The 22,628-nt window shown below is 37.4% G+C and overlaps 1 protein-coding gene across 7 annotated transcripts in view; it reads left to right on the top strand.

Annotated features, from left to right (window-relative positions):
- The window catches only part of FHIT (fragile histidine triad diadenosine triphosphatase), a 1,407,040-nt gene that overhangs the window by 499,571 nt on the left and 884,841 nt on the right, over positions 1-22,628 (top strand). The window contains exon 1 of one of the 7 annotated variants that reach the window (XM_019469881.2): positions 16,621-16,756. The exons of 4 other annotated variants lie outside the window; for them this stretch is intronic. The gene's annotated coding sequence lies outside the window, so the exon portion shown is untranslated. Of the gene's footprint in view, positions 1-16,620; positions 16,757-22,628 lie in introns of those variants that run through there. 2 more of the 7 variants (XM_019469880.2, XM_053896964.1) reach the window with 2 other exon arrangements.

The following is a 22,628-nucleotide window of genomic DNA, read 5'->3' as shown; positions in this document are numbered from 1 at the left end:
TTCTAACTTGTTCACTCTTATACCCTAGTCTGGTTAGCACTCAGTAAAAATCTGTCGTACAAATAATTAAATAAATAATGAATGAGTGAACCTAGAGGTTGTCCCACAAATCCATTCATTCAGCCATCCACCCACCCACTTATCTCTTAAAGTTGCTGCTTTCTTTATCAGAAATGTTTGCCTTTGTTTCCTTGCTTTGAAAAGTGACCATTTAAGTTCTGTATCACCAAGTGATGGACAAATACACGTGGTAAAAAATTAACTTGAGGTGAAATGATAATGTACTAGTGTGGAGAAGGACTGATGAACCTTAAAAGTTATACCACTTTGGTCATGTAGGTACATAAACCATTTAGAAATGTCTCAGCAAAGTTGAAAGGGAGCATCTACTGGATCTAATCTTCCTCTCCTGCTCCCCATTTTTAGCTGCTATTTACATTTCCTTCTCTTAAATGTATTTGGCTCGTGATAAGTTCAGAGCCACCTTTTCTTTTCTGAACTGATCTTTGAAGAATGATGTACTTAACTGCAGCCTGTTTAGATTGTTGATCTGTATTTAAAGCCCTAGCCAGGGATTGTGTTTTGCCTTTAAGATAAAAATCAATGAATAAAAAATTGAAAAAGGAACAACTAATCCTTGAACATTCCTAAACAAACACCGTCTCCCATTTCCAAAAAGGAACACTGCTTAATCTTAACTTATTAGAGACTTCTTTTTGAGAGTTCAATTAACTGGGGTTCACCTTTATTCAAACATGTAGAAGATAAAAATGTTACAAAGGAAGTTTATTACAAACTGGATGTATTTGGAAGTCAGTGTTGTTATTAAATGCTCTTGGTCTAGATAAGCTCTTTGATGATCTGAAGTTATATTCTATCACAGAGACAGATGTAGTTCATTGTAAAAGAGTGTAAACCACTGCTTAGGGATAAGGTACAACAAATACATAATTACCTCTTTGAAGGTCTAGTCATGGTGGTGCTGCTGGAAACTGGTGAGTTAGGCCAATTGAAATTTTCTTGTAATCCCCAAACCTCACTGCAAAACTGTTTTCCTTCCTAAGTGATCTTCACAGCGTTTGAAAAGAAAATTATGCAGTAAATTGAGCTTCCCCTTTCTCTTCATGTAGCTTCCTCTGTTCCTGAGGCACAGACATTAGCTGTCAATAGGCTAACAAAGAACATGAGGACAGGAGTAAAAACAAGGAGCATGGGTAATTCATTTGATCAATATCACCCTTCATTCATGTGCAGTATACAGTAGTAGGTGGTCAGAGAAATAGAATCATTTGTAAAGTTCAGGTGTTGGTGATGAGTGAACAAAGATGTTACAGCGCTTTAGTTTCCAAGGGCAGTGATTTTAGAAAATTTAGGATTTCTGCCACCAGCTGCAATGAGACATCAAGTATAAGTCTTGACATCTTTTCACAAGGAACTATACAATTAGATAAAATGTATAGGCAGCTATTTAGATAAATTGGCTAAGAAACAGTGCAGGACTTTGATCTTTGAGGGAAGCTAAGCACTTGAGACAGGTCTTGCATTCACCTTGGTGTTCTGCCTAGAGGTGCATTCACTGGCCCAGAGAGTAAGGAGGTGGAACCAAGCATTAGGTGATGGTCTTAGTGAACTGAGGAGGTGGGGCTTGTAGTTTGAGGCTTTTGGGTGGCTAGAATTAGCAGAGTATGTACTGAAGAAAAATGAGATGAATGGGAGAAGGTACCTAGAAGTGTGCATGGAGGATCCTTTTTGGTCATTATGTGAGGACTTGGTGTGCATAAGCAGGACAAAACTCTTTGAGGCCTAGCAGAGGTTGGATGCTATGAGACCAAGAGTCAAACAAAGATACTAGAGCTGGGAGATGTTGGAATTCTATTATAGTGAGAGAGGAGAGACTTCATTGAGTATTTGGGCATTCAACTGAGACCCCAGAAAGGACAGCCTTACGAGTGAGGGCCATGCTCTAGAGGAAGGCCATGTTTTAGGACCAAGGAGAGAATCACAATAGACCAACTCTCACAATGAAAGGATAAAGATGATCTCTTAGTAGTATAATTGCCTGCCAGAACAAAACTCTTAAGGAAGACAGTACAATGCAGTTGCCCTAGGAAAATAGCAATCAATAGAAAAATAGCAATCAATAGAAAAAGATCCTGAATTAACCTAGATATTAGAATTAGAAGATATGGTTTTAAAAGAGTTGTGATTAATATATTTAAAGATTTAAAGGACATAAAGTGAAAGACATAAAATGAATGAAAAGATGGGAACTTTCAAATAAATACGTGTAAAATATAAAAAAAGAACCAAGTGGATATTTTATAACTGCAAAGGATAATTTCTGAAATGAAAAATTAATAATGGCCTTACAGCAGATTAGAGACTAAAGGAAGAGTCACTAAGCTTAAGACAGATCAATAGAAATGATCCAATCTGAAGAACAGAGGAAAAAAAAGAAAAAAAAAAAAACTCTTCAGAGACATATGGGACCAAAGCAAGCAGTCTAATATTTGTATAATTGGGATCTCAGAAAAGAGGAGAAAGTGTGGCAGAAAGAAATATTTTAAGAAATAATGGCCATAAGTCTCCTAACTTTGGTGAAAAACATCAACTTATAAGTTTAAGATGTTTAGAGAACGAAATCAGGATAAATACAAAGAAAGCCACACCCAAGCATGCCATAGCCGAACTGCTAAAATTTAAAGGTAAAGAGAAAAGTTGTAGAGGGCGGGGGTGGGGGGGCTGGGGGGTGGGAATCACATTCTATACAAGAGACAATAGTAAGAATTATTTTACTCTTCTAAAGAAAAACTATTAATCCAGAAGACAATGGAATGATATGCAAAAAGAAATGCAGGATGGAAAGATATGTCAACGTAGATTTCTATGTACAGTGAATATAGAATTACAGTTGACTTTTGAACAATGCAAGGGATAGGGGTGTTGACCCCAGTGTAGTTGAAAATCCACAAAGAACTTTTGTCTCCCCCAAAATTACTATTGAGAGCCTACTATTGATCAGAAGCCTTACCAATAACATAAATAGTAGATTAACACGTTTTGTATGTTTCATGTATTATACGCTATGTTCTTACAATAAAGTAAGCTAGAGAAAAGAAAATGTTATTAAGAAAATTATAAGGAAAAGAAAATATGTTGACAGCCCTGTACTGTATTTATTGAAAAAAAGTCCTCATATAAGTGATCCCATACAGGTCAAACCCATGTTGTTCAAGGGTTAACTGTACTTCAAAAATGAACCTGAAATGAAGACGCTTTCAGATGAATAAAATCTAAGAAAATGTATTACTAGCCAACCTGCACTACAAGGAATGCTAAAGGAAGTGCTTTAGGCTAAAGGGAAGTGATACCAAACGGAAACTTGGATCTATAGGAAATGATGAATATTAGAAATGGCAAATATATGAATTAATACATATTTTTAAAAATGCTGTTTTTTATCTTTTTATAATTTCTTAAAGGATAACTTCATGTTTAAAGCAATGGGAATAATGTTGTACTGTGGGGTTTATAATATATGTAGAAGTAAAACATGTGACAAGCAATAGCACAATGCTCATAGGAGTAGTAAATGCACCTACACTATTCAAAGATTCTTACATTTTATGTGAAATGGTATTATATTAATTTTGGGTAGAGTCTGGCATGTTGTCAGACCTAAGTCAAACACACATACACACTACAAAGAGGTATAATTAAAAAGGCTACAGTGGCAATAAGATGGAAATGTGAAAAAAATATCCATTTTAACAGAAAGAAGAAGGAGGGCAAGATAGAAGAAAATGGACAGCACACATATTAAATGAAGAGCCATATAATAAAATCAAAACACAATCATATCATTACATTAAATGTTAATGGACTTAACACCTCAATTAAAAGTCAGAGATTGTCAATATGAATAAAAACATAAGAACTAACTATATGCTGACTCCACCACCTGTACTTTAAATATGAAGATACAAAGAGTTGACAATGAAAAGAATGAAAAATATATACCATGCAAACATTAATTTTTAGAAAGTCAATGTGACTTTATTAATCAAAGTAAACTTCAAAGTAAGCCTTCCATGACAAGAAGGTTTACCAAAAACAAGAGGGACATTTCATACTGATAAAGGGCTTAATTCATCAAGGACATATAATAATAAATAAATGTTTATGTAACTAATAACAGAACTTCAAAATATAGGAAGCAAGGACAGGTTTTATTTCCCCCAACATTATATTCTAAAAAACTTAAACATACAGAAAAACTGAAAAAAATTTACAATGATCTCCCTAGATACCCACACCTGGAGTCTGCCATTAACATCCTACTATGCTTGCTTTATCACATTTCTATTTGTTCCTCCATCAATTCATCAAGTACAGTGGTTTTGGGACTGCTCCGTGAAGCTCCAGGGAATGTGAGAGTGGGTGCGTGCACGAGTGTGTTTTAGAGGAGGGCAATGCTCTAGGAACACTGCTCCCCATTGGACCAGGGAATTTATGCTTTTGTCTTTTGTTCTATTTTATATGTTGGACTTCTGTTTAGATTTTACCCGATGATATAATTTTATGGCTAAAAGAAAGATTTTGACAGCCTTCATTCAAGGGCATTATGAGAGGACTCTACCCTCCCAATCTAGTTTAGCATAATCCAGAAATTAGACATGTGGTTTTTGATAACTCTGAGTGGGTATACCTACTTTGGCTGTTTTTTTTGTGAGGACAACAGACATCTTTTATTGTGAATTCCCTTCAGGTCCAGATTCATAGCAAGAAGTCAGTATACCTTGTAGGATGAATGCAGGTGGACAAGCTGTGTATTCTGAAGAATATTGTATTTTATGGACCCACCTGTGGGAATATGACACAAGTTGGATAGTTCTTCCCTGGCTGTCAGCTATGTTAACTGCCAACTAATAATGAGACTATTTTATTTTCAGAATTCCCCAAGACCATTTATTAAATAGAACAAGCGTGTAAATTCCCCCTGCTTAATCCAACTTTTATTGTCCTGACATCCCCTAACTCAGAAATGCCAACACTGAAGCATTGCTTGCTTTTAAATTAAACAGATAAAACTTGAAGACAAGTTTGAGAGGTAACATCTAATACGTTCTAAGTACCAAGACTTATTTTTCTTCTGAGACCATTCCTGAAAGAGGGAAGCCTTTGATAGACCATTTCATGTTTTGTGAAGTGTTATTTCTACTGGTCACATTCTCCAGGAGGGCTCTCTCTATGCAGTGTGATCAGTACTGGGAAATCTTCTACATGGAATGTGCTCAGAAGACTTGATGAGCTTAAGAAATTACCTTATCCTTGAGGATACCATGGATGATATCTGTGTCCCCACTCTACAGAAAGGACAAGAGACACTAAGAAATACAGAAGGAAAGTTTTCTTAAGTCCCCACTGAAACACAATGAAGTTTTCGCTATTTAAGAAAAGTATTCCATGCCATTCTATTCTTTCCATTCCTGTTTAGAAAGCTGAGCAGCATGTGTCTAGGCTGACTTTTCTACTCTAGGAAGACTTACTTTTTACTTATCAAGAATGCATTTAAGGGGTGCCTGGGTGGCTCAGTCGGTTGGGCAGCCGACTTCTGCTCAGGTCATGATCTCACAGTCTGTGAGTCTGTGAGTTTGAGCTCCACATTGGCTCGGCACTCACAGCTCAGAGCCTGAAGCCTGTGTCTCCCTGTCTCTCTGCACCTCTCCCACTCACACTCTGTCTTTCTTTCTCTCAAAAATAAATAAATATTAAAAAAATAAAAAAAAAGAATGCATTCATGTTGGAAGAATTTTAGTCTTTCTCGCACCATACCCTAAAATTAATTTCAGCTTAATTAAAAGCAATAAATATACAAAATCAATCATTAGAAAACCAACATAGAAATGAGTATCCCAACTATAGTGAGAGAGGATCTTACAAACTTAAAGGCAAAAAGAAAAGATCATAAAAGAGTAGTGGATTTGACTTCATTAAAAATTAAAACTTGCTTGTGGAAAACCAAAAACCAAAATGGAGATAAGTATGTGTTGCAAATAGGAGGGATGAATGCCAGGGGATCTTAAAAGACCAAAGGTTTATACCAATTGATAACAGTGCATGATACCAGTAGTTAAATCGGAGGTCAGGCATCAGGCCTTTTCCATTTGAAAGCCCTCATTTCCAGTCCTTTCCTGCTCTGTGGGAGAGTTCAGTTGCCCAGGGTCTCTTGTTGCTTGCTGTTCCATCACTCCTACTTCTGAGCTCCAGCAGGGGGCTGGCCTTACATTTTATTGCATTCTTTGCCTGGGGCCCTCTATCTCTTACATGCTATCTTTACTGATGTTTCTACGAGTTCTAAAAACTTGGAGTTTCCTGGCAATATTGTTTTGTACCATGTGTTATTAGGCATCAGTGTTTCATTCTCATCTTTTATTGGAGATGTGGTGGTTTCATTTTTAGAAAGAAAATGTGACACATTTCCCTTTTTGACTTCCTACCTTCTGTGGAAGATTGAATGATTGAAGTGTGTGTGTGTGTGTGTGTGTGTGTGTGAGCGTATGCAAGGGTATAAGCTAGCTAGAGGGAAATAATATAGGAAGTGATTGTGGGGAGGTCTGCCCCAGGATTACCATATTTTCTGATCTGCTGGTAACAGAAAAATGAGTGTGGTGACCTCAGGGAGTTTATGACCAAGTGGGCATATGTTAGAGCCATGTTTTAGTAAATACACTGAGCAAGATTCTCACTGTTACTCCTGTGCCATGCTTATAAATCATGCTTACATTCTGCCAAGAACTTCTCTCTGAACAGGTAGGGCTTGCTTCATTGTACAGCCACAAGAAAATATACATGAGCATTCATTAATTTACTCATACATTCATTCATAAGAGTTATTCAGGGAGAACTTACCATGTTCAAGGCACTGTAAAGTATGCAAAGAGAAATTCTCAAGAAGTTTTAAATCTTCATATCTGTCAATGTATATATAAATATAAGGCCAGAAAGGGTTAAGTGCCATAAAAAGTTTGAATGGAAATATACAATTAGAAATATAATAAACAGAGACTTCTGGCCTGGCAAAAATGATGTAGACCCACTTTTCCCTATGATAAGGTACAATTATGAATTCCAGAAATGAAGCACGAGACAACCAAATAAGGGCTCTGAAAGGTGATGAGAAGAAGGTGAGCTGGTTTGAGACCCCAGGACTAGAAGAACAGCACTGTAGTAGGGTGTCTAGAGTCCTCCCTCCCCAAAGAAGAAGCCACACAGACCAGGTGTTTCCCAGTGCCCAACCTAGTGACAGGAGGAAGCCCAGAGAAGTTGATTCTTTCCCTGGTTGAATGAGGGTCTCTCTGGCAACATCAAACAAGTTTGACACCACCAGCAAGGGGATTAATCAAAGCTTCACCAAAAATAATTGGCCAGAGGAAATGCTCTCCTTCCCCATTAAACCTGAGACTCTCCTTTCCAATAAAAGATACTGAGACTGGCAGGCAGAACAGTAGGAGAGACCCAGCTACAGTAAATGGACGAATCCAAAAAATCAATTTTTCTGCAGGCTTCAGATGCCTCTCACCTGCCCAGAGACATTATAGCAAGTAGGCATAACCAGCAAGGGGGATCGGCCACAATAAATGGCCAACCAGGAAGCTTCTTGGTCTCCATATGCCTAAAATGCTCTTATCTTATCTTGCTCAGAGACCCCAAGGCAGCTGGTGGTACCATTACAAGATCTCACCATATCCCTCTCCCATTGAGAGACACCTAAGGCCCAGTCTGGTGAAACCTCCTCCACCCCATGAGGCAGTGAGATGGATGAAGGGACATTAGGAGTCCTAGTGACATTAGATAAATAAAGCAGACCAAAATAACATCTCAAACAGTGTGAACATTAGAATGCCATTGGAACTACAGCTCATAAAAGTAGCCACATGATTAATTTTATGGGTGATGCCAGCTAAAATAAAGAATTCAATTAGAATCCAGAGTCATCTAGCATAATAAACAAAATATCCAGGATATAATTTAAAAATCATCCATCATACCAAGAACCAAGAAAATCACAAATTGAATGAGAAAAGAGTATCAACTGACACCAATACCAAGATGAATCAGATGTTAGAATCATTTGACAAAGATTTAAAAGCAGCTGCTATGTAAATAATTTACCTCAATTACAAATTCTTCTGATACAAATTTAAAAAATAGGAAATCTCAGAAAATAAATAGAGATTATAAGACAGAAGCATATGGAAATTATAGAACTGAAAATTACAATAGGAGAAAATTTTTTTTAAATACTGGATATTCTTAACAGGGTGGAAATGAGAGATGATAGTATTATTGAATACAAGGAGAGAACAATAGAATTTACTCAATGTGAACTATAGAGAGGAAATAGATCGAAAAAGTGAACAACACCTCAGGGACCTGTGGGCAATAACAAAATATCCAACATCCATATGATTGGAGTCCAGAAGAAGAGGGTCCTGAAAGAGTGTTTGAAGAAATAATGGCTGAAAACTTCCCCAAATTTGGTGAAATACACAAATGTATAGATCTAAGAAGCTCACTGGAACCCAAACATGATAGACTAGAAGAAATCCAAAGCATGGATTTCTTTTAAATGTTCAAAACTGGAATCCAAAGAGGCAAAAACCTTGAAAGCAGTTATAGGAAAAGAACATATTACCTATAGAGGAATACCAATTCAAATGACAGCTGATTCCCCATTTTATACAATGAAGACCAGAAGGAAGTGCCCCAACATGTTTAAGTACTGAAAGAACTGTTAACTGTGAATTCTATATCTGACAAAACTGTCCTCTAGGAATGAAGGGGAAATAAAAACATTCTTGGATGAAGGAAAACTAGAAGAAGTTGTTGTTAGCAGACTCACTCTTAAAGTCTGGCTAAAAGTTCTTCAAGCAGAAAGGAAAAGATAATAAATGAAATATTGGAGAATGATGAAGGAAGTGGGAATAATGGAAAGGGATTTATGGGTACATATACTAAACTATTCCTTCTTTATGAGTTTTATAAATTGTATTTGATTGATCAAAACAAAAATTATAACGCCCTCTGATACTCAAGTCGATGGTCTTTTTTTTTTTAATTTTTTTTTAACGTTTATTTATTTTTGAGACAGAGAGAGACAGAGCATGAATGGGGAAAGGTCAGAGAGAGAGGGAGACACAGAATTCGAAACAGGCTCCAGGCTCTGAGCAGTCAGCACAGAGCCTGACGCGGGGCTCGAACTCACGGACCCCGAGATCATGACCTGAGCCGAAGTTGGACGCTTAACCGACTGAGCCACCCAAGCGCCCCTCAAGTTGATGGTCTTTAAAAGTGGGAAAGATGGGGCACAGGTGGCTCAGTGTGTTGAGCATCTGACTCTTGATACCAACTCAGGTTGTGACCTTGCAGTTGTGGATTCGAGCCCCTCATCAGGCTCCATGCTGAGCATGGAGCCTACACGGGATTCTCTCTCTCTCTGCCCCTTCCTCTCTCTCTCTTTCTCTCTCTCAAAATAAATAAATAAACATTTTTTTAAGTGGGAAAGGTAAAGGGACTTAAATGGAAGTGAGGTTTTAACATTTTGCTCAAAGTCATAAAATATCGATAATAGTAGACTATAATAAGTTACCTATTAGATTATAATATTTAGAGCAACCACTATGAAAACTATACAAAGAAATGCATCCAAAACCACTAAAATAATGATGGATTCCTTAAAACAATGTTCAAAGAATTCACAGGAAGGCAAGAAAAGAATGAGAACTAGAGGAAACAAATAGAAGACAAGTAATAAGATTGTGGACTGAAATGCTAACATATCAATAATGATATTAACTTTAAGTCATCTAACATCACCTATCAAAAGAGAGAAATTGACAAAGTGGGTAAACAAACACAATCCAACTATATGCTGCTTATGAGCAACTCACTTCAAAGTCAGAGATTAGAGAAGTTGAAAAATTAAAGGATAGAAAAAGATATACTATACAAATATTCATTTTTTAGACAGCAAGAGTGGCTACATTAATATTTGATAAAAGTAGTCTTCAGAGCAAAGAAAATATTTAGAAACAAAGGGAGACATTATATAATGATAAAAGCATCAATCCACCCTGACAACTTAATGATCTTAAATGTATGCACACCAAACAATACATAAAGCAAAAACTAATAGAGTTGAAGGAGAAATAGAGACGTTGACAATTACAGTTGGAAACTTCAATGTCACCTCTCAACAATAAATACAGCTACCATATAGAAAATCACCAGGAATATAGATGATCTGAACTATATGATCAGCCAGTAGTGCCTAACTGACATATAGAGCAGTCCATCCAACAATACCAGAATACATATTTTTTTCAAGAACTCATTCAACATTCACTAAAACAGACATTTCTTGGGCCACACACACACACACACACACACGAAGTTTAAAAATTGAAAGCATGTAGAATGTGTTCTCTGTAATAAAATCGAACTAGCAATCAATTATAAAAAGACAACAGAAAAACTCCAAACATGTGAAAGTTAAACAGCATACTCCTATAGTATCCACAAATTAAAGAGGAAGTCTTAAAGGAAATTTAAAAATGCAAAGAAGTCAATGAAAATGAAAACAAAACATTAAATATCAAAACATGTAGGCTGCACCTAAAGCAGTGCTGAGAAGGAAATTTGTACCATTAAATACTTATACTAGAAATGACAAAAGGCTTCAGATTAATAACCTAAGTTCCTACCTGAAGCAAGTAAAAAAGGAAAGAAAAATACAGTAAAACCTTGTAAAAATATAGTAAAACTTTGCAAGCGTAATTCATTCCAGAAACATGCTCGTAATCCAAAGCACTTGTATATCAAAGCGAATTTCCCCATAGGAAATAATGGAAACTCAGATGATTCGTTCGACAACCCAAAAATATTCATATAAAATGATTATAATACTGTAATAGAATACAAAATATAAAGAAAGATAAACAAATTAACTTGCACTTACCTTTGAAAACCTTCGTGACTGGTGTGAGGGAGACAAGAGAGAGGAAGGTTATTGTATAGGATGACTTTCACTATCACTAACGGAATCACTGCTATCGATTGGCTCAATGGAATCTTTTTCTGTATGGGGGCCATTGTATACACTCGCACAGATGTTGACTATAGTAAAGTATTAATAAACTCTTGTCATGTACTATATTTAATGTAACTGGCAATAAGGTAGCCAAGAAAGGATCTATATCTGCAGGCAGCCTGACCTAGAACGAAGTAAAACATTCCTAAGCTTTCTCTTGTATGGAGGAACAAAGGACTGTCCATAGGTTCTTTAAAGCAACAAAAAATACACTAGTGCCAGTTGGAGGAACCTGATATTTCAGTGTTCTGAAAAATCACTGATTTCTGCCAAACACTGAGCAGTGAGACTGAGCATCTGAGCATTGGAGATGATCACCCATGACCCTGCAGCGAGAGAGAGGAGAACCATTGGCTCAGTTGTGATCATGTGACATTTGGTGTTACGTACTGCTCATATTGCAAAACATTGCTTACTTATCAAGTTAAAATGTATTAGAAATGTTTGCTCCTCTTGTGGAACACTCGCAGAACAAGGTGCTTGCAATCCAAGGTTTTACTGTAAAGCAAAGCAAGCAAATAGAAGAAATGATGAAGGTAAAAGGGGAAATCAGTGATAGAGAAAAAAGATAAAGTCAAGGAAACAATAAGAAGGTTATTCTTTTTTTAAAAATTTTTTTCAATGTTTATTCATTTTTGAGAGACAGAGAGAGACAGAACGTGAGTAGGGAAGGGGCAGAGAGAGAGGGAGACACAGAATTCAAAGCAGGCCCCAGGCTCCAAGCTGTCAGCACAGAGCCTGATGCGGGGCTCGAACCCACGAACCGTGAGATCATGACCTGGGCCGAAGTCGGACGCCCAACTGACTGAGCCACCCAGGTGCCCCAATAAGAAGGTTATTCTAAACAATTAATAAAATTGATAAATGACTGGCATGGCTGACAGTAGCAAAATTACCAGTATCAGGAAAGAAATAGGGAATACAGATCCTACAGTGAATAAAAGATAATATGCTTATGCCATGAAAATTTCATATTCATATATTCAACTACTTAGAAGAAATAAATCAAGTATTCAAAAACCATATACTACTAGGGTGCCTGGGTGGTTCAGTCGGTTAAGTGCTCGACTTGGTTTCGGCTCAGGTCATGATCTCATGGTTTGTGAATTTGAGCCCCATGATGAACTCTGTGTTGATGGTGTGGAGCCTTTTCTCTCTTTCCCTCTTTCTCTCTTTCCCTCTCTCTCTGCCCTCCCCTGCTTGCATGGTCTCTCTCTCTCTCTCAAAATAAATACATAAAATTAAAAAAACAAAACAAAACATAAACTACCTAAACTCAGGTAGGGTGCAATGGACAACTTGAATAGCCCTGTAAGCCATTAAATAAATTAAATTAGTACTTAAAATTCTCCCCAAAACAAACTCCAGGATTACATGGTTTCACTGGAGAAGTCTACTAAATATCTAACTACTAAAGCATCAACATCAGTTTTACACAATCTTTAACAGAAAATAGAAAAGGCAGAAACACTTCCTAACTTATTTTATGAGGTTAGTATTATCCTGATACCAAAACAAGATAAGGACCACAAAAAAGAAAAAAAGAAGGAAGGAAGGAAGGGAAGGAGGGAGGAAGAAAGGAAGGGAGGAAGGAAGGTTTATTATAGTCCAATATCTCTTGTGAACTTTGACACAGAAATATTCAACAAAATATTAGCAAATCAAATCCAACAATGTGTAAAAAGAATCCCAAATGGAATTTATTCCAAGTATGCAAGGATGGTTTAATACTTTAAAAGTGAATAATCCACCACATCCACAAGCTCAATAAATGAGTTCAGCAAGGGCACAAGATACTGACAAAAATCAATTGCATATACATATACTAATATTTCTATATGTAGAAACCCAAATTTAAAATGCAGTACCATTTACAAAGCTTCTAAAGAAAATGAAATACTTAGATATATATACACTTAGCAAAACATGTACAAGATTTGTATTATTAAAGTTACAAAATGCTGGTGGAAGAAATCGGAGAAGACCTAAATAAATGAAGAGACTTGAAAGTGTCAACATAGTAAAGATGTCAGTTGTCCACAAAATGATCCATAGGTCGAATGCAATTTCTAACCAAATTCCAGTAAGCTTATTCTGAAATTTATATGTAAAGGCCCAGGCCCTGTAGTACCCAAAACAATCGTAACATAGAGTAATAAGATGAGAAGACTCACTCTACCTAATATTAAAGATAACTGTATAGCTGTATTAGTCAAGCCAATGTGGTAGTGGCAGAGGACAAAATGGAACAGAATAAGGGACCCAGAAGTAGACCCTCATACACATAATCAAATGACTTTTGGCAAGGGTACAAAAGCCATTCAACGAAGGAAGCCCAGCTTTTCAACAAATGGTAGTGGAAAATTAGACATCCAATTAGCACTGGCCAAAAAAATGAACCATATACTTTATTCCAAAATTAACTCAAAATGGTTATAAACTTAAATATAAAATTATTTAAAACTTTAGAAAAATAAACACAGAAAAAAATGGTTGGGATCTAAGGCTAGATAAGGAGTTCTTAGACTTGACCAGAAAAGCACAAATCCATGAAAGGAATAATTGATAGGTTGGACCTCGTTAAAATTAAAACTTTCTCTTTGAAAACCCATGTGAAGGAAATGAAAAGACAGTCTACAGGCTTGAAGAAGGTATTTGAAAACTGCCTATTTTGCAAAGGACTATTATCTAGAATATATCAAGAACTCCTAAAACATAACAGTAAAAAACCCAAACAACCCAATTAGAAAATGGGCACCACAAAACATGGACAGATAGTTTATCAATGAAGACATACAGATGGTAAATAAGCACAGTAAAAAGATGCTCCACATCATTAGCCACCAGAGAATTGCAACTAAAAACCATAATATCAACACACATCTATCAGCGTGGCTAAAATAAAAAATAATGACAACACCAATTATTAGTATGCAGAGAAACTGATGGTTCATAGTGTTAGTGAGAATAGAGAGTGGCCCAGCCACTCTGGAAAACAGTCTAGCAGTTTTTCTTTTATTTTATAAAACTAAACATTCAAGTACCATATGAGTGAGCAATTACACTCTTGAGCATTTATCTCAGAGAAATGAAAATTCATGTTCCCATAAAAACTTGTACATAAATACTCATAGCAACATTACTCATAGCAGCCAAAATCTAGAAATAGCCCAAATGTTTTTAACAGATACATAGTTAGGTAAACTGTGGTACCCATGGAATTCTACTCAGGAATCAAAAGGAACGAACAATTGGTATGATCAACAATTTAGGTGATACTCCAGAGAATTAGGTTGAGTGAAAAAAGCCAATCCCAATAAATTACATACGTTTTGATTCCATTTATGTAACATGTTTGAAATTACAAAATGTTAGAAATGGAGGATAGATTAAGAGTGAATGCCAGAATTTAAGGATGGAAGTGAGGGGAACAAGAGAACGGTGGGTATGGTAAATAAAAGCACAACATGAGGGCTCCTTGGAGTGGTAAAAGAGACAGCCCTACACAAGTTATAAAATTGTATAAAACTTAGTACACACACACACACACACACACACACACACTGAAATGAATACAAGTAAAGTGGATTTAGGGATTTCTGGGTAAGATTGGTATATTGTGTCAATGTCAGTATCCTCATGTGCTGTTATACTATGGTTTCCCAAGTATTACCACCAGATGAAACTGGATAAAATGTACATGGGATCTCTCTGTATTATATCTTACAAATGCCTGTGAATCTGTAATTATCTCAATAATGATTTCAATAGAAATTATATATTTTAAACACTTTCTAAAGATATATGTTTTGAGCCCTTACCATGTGCTATGCACTGTTCTAATGACTTTATATATATTTTCATGTTTATTTATTTTCGAGAGAGAAAGAGGCAGAGCATGGGTGGGGGAGGGGCAGAGACAGAGGGGGCTCCAGAGAAGCAGGCTCCAGGCTCTGAGCTGTCAGCACAGAGCCTGATGCGCGGCTTGAATTCACCAGCCGTGAGATCATGACCTGAGCTAAAGTCTGACGCTTAACTGACTGAACCACCCAGGCACCCCTCTAATGACTATATTAATATGTCCATTTAATTCTCAAAATAATCTTATGAGGTGAGCAGCAATATTATCCCCACTTTCCAGGGAGGAAAGCAAGACAGTGAGAATAAGCAACAAGTCTAAGGTCAGAGCCTAGTAAGTGGCAGAATTTGGATTAGATCCCAAGAATCTTTGGCTCCAGTATCCACAGCCCTAACTAATAGGCTATTCTCTCTCTTTATCTACAGATTACTTATAACTGAGAGCATTAGGAAGAACTGTATGGATAAAATGGCATTTTAAGCTTCCTAAATGGGAAGATTATGATGTGATATATGTAGAACATTAATTACACTGTATGTAGGGAGAACTTAATACATATTTGCCGAATTAATAAGTGGCTTACCGTTGGGGCACCTGGGAGGGTCAGTTTGTTACACTTCTGGCTCTTGATTGCTGCCTGGGTCATGATCTCGAGGCTCATGGTTTCGGGCCCACACCTGGCTGTGTATTAGTAATGCAGAGCCTGCTTGGGATTCTCTCTCTCTGCCTCTCCCTGACTCGTGCTGTCTCTCAATATAAACAAATAAACTTAAAAAAAATAAGTGACTTACCTTCTTTAAACTACTAGATGATTCCTTTAGTCACTGCCAACAGCCCAGCCTCTGCAAAAAGAGAAAATGAGGGACCCAGGGCAATGAGCTTATTTTATTTTATTGCATCATTGACTTTCTCTCAACTGAGGTCAGTGTTTCCCAAGGGGGAATTTGCTGGCATCCTGGGAGAGATAATTCTTCGTTGTGCAGAGATAACCCATTGTAGAACCTTGAGCAGCATTTAGCATGTTCCCTACATGTTGCCCTGTGGCCACCCCCCACCCCCATGCCTATCACTTGGACATTTCCTAGTCCCCGCTAAGAACCCTGGTCAAGAACCAGTGCAGTTTGTCTCTCTCTGGTTATAACAGAACTCATGCAACAGGACTGCAGGATTCACATGATTTAAGAGGAGCGTTTCATTTTCTCCCTTGGCTTGGCTGTACGCTTATGATACAAAGGAATCAAACTTCCTTGCTCTCACAGTGGCTCTAAGTTTGAATTTGAATTGGTCTAAAGTGTTCATTTTGCTTTTTGTTGTTGTTGTTCTGGCTGTTCTTTTTGGTAGGCATAAAGAAGTTTCCCCTTTCAGAGAAATGCTGAGCACATACCACCCCAAAGCACACCCCAAACCAATTGCTCTCAATCTCAAAAAAAAAAAATCTGAAAGGGAAAAATATTAATGGATTATTTTTGTACATGTGAAAAATCTTTTGGAAGGGCAATTTTCTCTTGCTGAGTGGTGGAAAAACGACAGCGTTAATTACGTTGCCTTGTTAAATCTGAAAGAACGCAGTGAACGTTGGAAACCTTTCAATTGCCTTTGTGGAAAGGCATCTAATGGATCAGAAACCATCTCCATCAGCGAAGCGCTGAGGCAGCTGTGCCCCTCCTAAGGCCCTGGGTCTGGTTGTGCTGAGAGGAAGTTGTGAGCTCCAACCTATGGGACCTCTGGGGAAAATACAGAGGAAGGTAAGGGGTACGGGAAGGTAGAATTTCCACTTCAGGTTTTGAGCACTGGCCAACTTTCTTTCCTTGTAATCCTTTCTCAGTAAAGAGGCGGGAAGGAGGTGAATTTAAACAGAATTGCAGTGGTAGCCAGGTTTATTTGGGTGCCTATGTCTGTACACTTGTTGTCTTGGCCTGTGGTGGTGGATCAGCTTCCTAGCCATGAGAACAGGGACAATAGATCCTGCCCCCACGTAATATAGTTCTTTCAACAGAGCCCAAGCGAAGTGTGAGGCTTGCATGGAGGAAACAAAAACAAATGCAGAGGGATCACTTGCATAAAAAAAAATGGAAATACAGTGTTGCTTTCCCAGGAATCTAGTTCCAGGATAGAGATTATGGGTATACAGAAAGCCCCCACAGTGTTGAAGAATGCCATTTCAGGGAAACACAGGAGTTCAGAGGCCCAGCTTTTGTACTTTGCTTGAATTTCAGATGAGATAAAACTAGCAGGTCTGCTAAGTTGCAGTGCAAAAGCTTACATGGCTTCTCGAGAAAAGCAATTTATTTTAGATTATAGCACAGCAGCTATCATTTAAACTGCTAGGGATTGTAATTGAACTCAGAACCAACCTTCTCTGTAAACACAGGGTGTGATAGTTAAGTTTACCCAGGCTCTTCTAAATAACATGAACACCAGGCCTTCAGGACAGATGGGCATGGGAGTCCAAACATGGATCACTCGCGTCTCACTAACATCCAACAACTGGCCCATTCAAAATTACATCCTGGGAAACGTACCTAGCTGGGTATTTGAATGTGCACCTGCTGTCCATATTGGGTGATATTAATATGAAATGGCTAGGAGGCAGCAGTCTTGAGGAAATGAGAGCCCATGCAGTTAGCAATAGGGAACTTTTGATTTCCATCTTTATCTCGGGTCATGAAGGGGCTTGCAGGGAGGCAGAATCCACGCAAATCCAGATAAAGAAAAAAGTGCCTCTGAATACTGGATATTCTTTGATTTGATAATGAAGGGGATGTGCTTACCTTCCAAACCCTAGAATGTCATCCTGTCATTAAGTCCTAATGAAAGCTTAATTGTTCTGTTGGGAATAATGATGTGTCTCATTTCCGTGCACTGCATTTGCTCCTCTCTTATTATAACTAAACCCAGTTATACGAAATTTACTATTCCTCCAGAGTTGTCCAGAGACTCAGAAGACAACATTTTATCCAGGCTAAAGTGTTTATTTTTTGCTTTTAGTAAAAGAGGGCTCACAATGCACTTGCTCTTTTTATAATTTTCTTTTTTTTTAATGGAAAACATTAACCAGCACATAGTACAAATCAAATAATTTAGAAATACTTATAATAAAAAGTAATGGCTCCCAACTCCACCCTTTCCCCCTCTGGTTGCACCCACTAAATGCAAAGCTATGACTCATTCCTGGTTTTAGCTCATTATCTTGAGTTGATATTTTATCTGTTTTATCCATTATTACTGATTTTCTTCTAAGAAACAGAAGGATTTCGCTTACTTACACTTACCTTTCCACATTCTCCCACTATAATGTGACATTATTTTCAACTCCCATTGTTCTTGCCACTTCTAAATCGAATTTAAACTTCCCCTTATTGGTTCATCAATCTGGGCAGGATCTCTTACCTCCTCGTGGGCAGATGAGTTACAAGCACTCATACCCTTTTCTTTAATATTCTTCCTCTTGCACTCTCCATCCTCAGGCAGCTCTACCATTATTTTTGCATTGCCAAGTTTAATTTACATTTGCTGTCACCAGCATGGTCTTTGTGATTTTTCCAAAGTTGAAATTAATGAAAAGGATTTGCATAATTAGGACTTTGTGAAATTATTTACTGCAGACCTGAGTGTGCTCTATGGTTACAGTGTCAAATGTCCTGTGATACTCAAAAGAGACTGTGCCCAGAGTCAGGTTCAAATGGATTCTCTTCCCTTCTCATTTTGTCAAAATCATTCCATCTTTTAGTGTGTGGAATGTGTATTTCACGTGGTTCTTATAAAGTTGTTTGTGTTTGTTTCCCCTGGGGTTTCTGGTATCCTCTTGCCTTTCCTAAGCATGCGCCTGCATCATCTTCAAGGTTTCAAAGCTCATAAAGTGCCTCTACTATGAGGTTCTATTGTTCTCCTTCCTTGTAGGGCTGCATTTGCTCTTATTTCCACAGGGTGTTCCTCCGTAGATGTGCTGTATAGAATTAGCTTGAGGTTCGCCCAGTGCCCTCCAGGGTGGGATTCACTGTTTGCTGGATCTAACGGGTTTTCTGTGTTTGTTTGTTTTTGTTTTTGTTTTTACTTACTTTCAAATTTTGCTTGCAATTTTCCAAGGAAGAGTGAATAGGAGGTGAATTATCTGAGTCCTTGCAACTTTGTAATTTTTAAGTTTTTTTTCCAAACAGAATTGATACTTTGGGCATAGACTTCAAAATCATTTTTACCACTGCCCTTTAGCATCCAGCGTTGCTGCTGATAAATCTGATGTCACTCTGATCCTTACTTCTTTCATAGGCTACCTTTTTGTTGGTTTGTTTTTCTTTTCTCTTTAGAAGGCTATTAGGAATTTCTTTTTAACCTCAGTTTTCTGGCACTTCATCTCCTTTGTACTGAGTAGATTCCTATCCTTTGAAGGTTCATGTCTCTGTTTGGCTCTGGGAAATTTTCTAATATAATTTCTTTGATAATTTTTCCACTTCAGTTTCTTTTTGCTCATTCTGAAACTCATATTATTAGCCTGTTCTTAGAACTCCTGGTCTGGTCATCTATACATCTCATTTTTTTTCTCACTTATTTGTGGGTGTAGTCAGTTGTCTCGGAGATTTCTCCAACTTTGCCATCAAACTTTGTATGGAACTTTTATTTAGGAAATCATATCATTCCCAGGAGATCTTTCTTGTTATTGGATTGCTCCTTTAAAATATAATTAAAATGTTTTCCTTGTGTAGCTACCAAATCTCTTCAAATTGTTCTTGTGGATATTAAATAGGTTTTCTTTAAAGGTTGTATCTTTTCTTTATACTGTTTCCTCAGTGTCATATTTTCTTATGTTTTGTTTGCTCCTGCTCTTTTTTGTGGTGCCCTTTCTTGTAGTATTAGATTCCTGGTGATCTGGGGTTGTGTATAAAAGAATGAGGCCATAGAAAGACTCTTTGAGAGCTATTTTTTTTTAATTTCTTAATTTATTTTTGAGAGAGAGAGAGAGAGAGAGACAGAGTGTGAGCCAAGAAGGGGCTGAGAGAGAGAGAGAGGGAGAACCAGAATCCGAAGCAGGCTCCAGGCTCTGAGCTGTCAGCACAGAGCCTGAAGCGGGGCTCAAACCCACGAACCATGAGATCATGACCTGAGCCGAAGTCTGGCACTTAACCAACGGAGCCACCCAGGTGCCCCTTTTGAGAGCTATTTTTAACTGATGGGTCTTATAAATGGCCTGTTTAAAAGGTTGAAGTTTAGAGCCTGTGGCTGGGGATCCCAACTTGCCAGAATGAGGTTTTAAACACCCATAATAAGTGTCCTAGTCCTCCCCAGAAACTTTTTTTTAGATCTTTGTATTTTCCTTTCTTTTTTTTTAAGTTTACTTTTATTTCTTTTGGTGGGGGAGGGCCAGGGAGAGAGGGAGAGGGAGAATCCAAGCAGGCTCTGTGCTATTAGCATGGAGCCCCAGGTTGGGCTTGATCTGACAAACTGTAATATCATGGTCTGAGCCAAAATTGAGAGTTGGATGTTTAACCAACTGAGCAACCCAGGCCCTCCTGACACTTTTTTTTTTAATTGCCTTGAAGCTAGTGCTTGGCTTCAGTCCAGTCCACATGGAGAGCCAGGAGGGAGGGCACTCCGTGTTACATATATTGACCTATAGACAATGCCCTCTTTCCAATACCAACCCCACTCCCACCCTCTGTTGTACCTCCTGTTTCTGAGACTTGGGTCTTTATGGGCAGGTCTGTTCTCTCCTTTGCTGAAACCCCCCTTTAGGCTGGGGTTTCCTTTGCTACGATACGTGTCAACAGATTTTCTTGAAATCACTCATTGTCTCATTGCTTCTTCTCATCCTTTCTGTGGTTATGGGTTTACACCTTTGTACTCCTTTCGTGTCATTTAGAAAGTGCTTTGTGTGGGAAAGGAGGTAAATGGGTTTGTTCAGTTTACCAATGTGAACCAGACACACTCTTTTTTAAAAAGACAGTTTGTGATTTTCGTATGCCACATGCTAGAGAAATGCCTTGTAGCTCTTCATTTTATTTTCAACAGTTTGTTAATCTGATGCTTGGAATCAGCAGTCCCAGGAAGTTGCAGAAACATTTCATTAACTAAATGGAGCCCATACAAAATATACTCGTGAAAACAGTATGTTCTGCTATTTTCTCTACACCCTGTAACTGATCATGCCAGGAATTATGTTTTCTTCCACATTTGTCAATTCAGCGAGTTTGTAGACCTACTTTAAAAGTTCTAATTTGGGGCACACGTGGTTGAGTAAGCTCTAAGCGTCCAAGTCTTGATTTTGGCTCAGGTCATGATCTCATAGTTTGTGGGTTTGAGCCCTGTGTCAGGTTCTATGCTGACAGCACAGAGCCTGTTTGAGATTCTTTCTCTCCCTCCCTCTCTCTGCCCTTCTCTGGCTCACAAGCATTGTCTCTCTCTCTCTCAAAAATAAATAATTTTTAAAAAATGTCTAAAAAAAGGTTCTGTTTTTTATCAATGTGTTGTGCACCTGAAACTAGTGTAACATGTGTCAACTGTACTTCAATTTGAAAGAAGCCCTATTTTTATTTTATTTAGTGAAGAAAGCACGATTGGATGTCATTGATCAAAATGTACCATCAATTAGAATGTGTTCTTCCTCAGTGGATAAATGGACAAAGAGCTTAGGAGTAGATATGCCTAAGGAGGGACAATGAATAGATGAAACTATTCAGTGATAAGAGTTTCACATTAAAACTGTCTCTATGTAATCTACAGAATTAACAAAGTTTTTAAAATATGGCTTAATTACTGAAAAAAAACCCACCAATACCTTTATACCTTTATATGCTTTTGTTAGGAACAACAAAATTTGGTACAAACTTCAGGTAATTTAAAATGTTTATTTTACTTAGTGATTCCCCATTTTAGGAAATTGAAGAAAATAATTAGAATTTAAGGTCAAGGCTCATTTGTCAAAATGTTCATTATAGCATTAGCGTATAGTAGAAAAATCCTAGATAATATACATTATCTAAAATATACAATATACATTATATAAAAATATACATTATCTAAAACATACAATATACATTGTATAAAAATATACATTTTTAAATAAAAATTTGGCACACCCATACCATGGAATACAATCAGTATTTGAGATTTATAAATAGTTGGTAACGTCTTGGTAAAATGCTTAGGTATAATGTAGGGGGAAAAGATAACCTAGAAATGGTGTATGTATTCAGATCTCAAGCATTCAAAAAGGAAAAGAAACCAGAAGGAACTGTACTGAAATTTTAAGTGTGGTTGTCTGTTGGTTGAATTGTATGTTATCCTTTTTTGCTTATTAACATTTTATTTTCCAGATGTCTTATAGTGAATATGTCAGGTTTTAATAGAAATACAAAAAAGAAGCCTCTTTAAATTATGTGCTGCTGAAAGTAAAACTTTAAAAAATGTCCATGAATGACCCATCTGGCTTTGCCCTGCGTGAACTTTTAACCTTTTATATGACAGAATCAAGAGTGTCCTGTGTCAAATAGCGTTTGAGGTGTTTTCCTTTATTGAAAGTATCTCTCAGATGCATCTGGAAAAGCTAACTGGTGTATTATGTTAGATTTGCTGCTTTTTGCTCTCTGTTTTTCTCTGTATCTTGCACCTGACTCCAAAGTCTGA

Source organism: Panthera pardus, unplaced genomic scaffold, assembly GCF_024362965.1.
Source record: "Panthera pardus isolate Hobbes unplaced genomic scaffold, ASM2436296v1 HiC_scaffold_8, whole genome shotgun sequence".
Taxonomy (NCBI): Eukaryota; Metazoa; Chordata; class Mammalia; order Carnivora; family Felidae; genus Panthera; species Panthera pardus.
The sequence above is the reverse complement of the archived record's forward strand: the minus strand, read 5'-3'. Positions and strand labels throughout refer to the sequence as shown.